Raw genomic sequence first — 789 nt, forward strand, 5'->3', positions numbered from 1 at the left:
CAGGGGAGCAGAGCAGAGCAGCTGCAGGTAAGCTGGGGCAGCTGGGTACTAGGGGAATGAGGACAGCTCCAGGAGTCCTGGAGCACAGGCAGAGAAGCTGCAGGTGAGCTGGGGCAGCTGTGTGCTAGCAGATGAGGACAGACTCAGAAGCCCAGGGGAGCAGGGCAGAGCAACTGCAGGTCAGCTGGGACAGCTGGGTGCTAGGGGAATGAGGACAGCTCAGGAGCCCAGGGGAGCAGAGCACAGCAGCTGCAGGTAAGCTGGGGCTGCCGAGTGCTAGGGGAATGAGGACAACTCCAGGAGCCCAGAGAAGCAGAGCAGAGCAACTGCAGGTGAGCTGGGGCAGCTGGGCTCTAGGGGAATGAGGAAAGCTCCAGGAGCACAGGGGAGCAGAGCAGAGCAGCTGCAGGTAAGCTGGGGCTGCCAAGTGCTAGGGGAATGAGGACAACTCCAGGAGCACAGGGGAGAAGAGCAGAGCAGCTGCAGGTAATCTGGGGCAGCTGGGTTCTAGGGGAATGAGGACAGCTCCAGGAGTCCTGGAGCACAGGCAGAGCAGCTGCAGGTGTGCTGGGGCAGCTGTGTGCTAGCGGATGAGGACAGCCTCAGAAGCCCAGGGGAGCAGAGCAGAGCAGCTGCAGGTAAGGTGGGGCAGCTGGGTGCTAGGGGGAGGAAGACAGCTCCAGGAGCCCAGGGAAGCAGAGCAGAGCAGCTGCAGGTAAGCTGGGGCAGTTGGGTGCTAGGGGGAGAAGGACAACTCCCGGAGCCCAGGAGAGCAAGGCAGAGCAACTG

The sequence above is a fragment of the Octodon degus genome, unplaced genomic scaffold (genome assembly GCF_000260255.1).
Source record: "Octodon degus isolate 3935 unplaced genomic scaffold, OctDeg1.0 scaffold00284, whole genome shotgun sequence".
Taxonomy (NCBI): Eukaryota; Metazoa; Chordata; class Mammalia; order Rodentia; family Octodontidae; genus Octodon; species Octodon degus.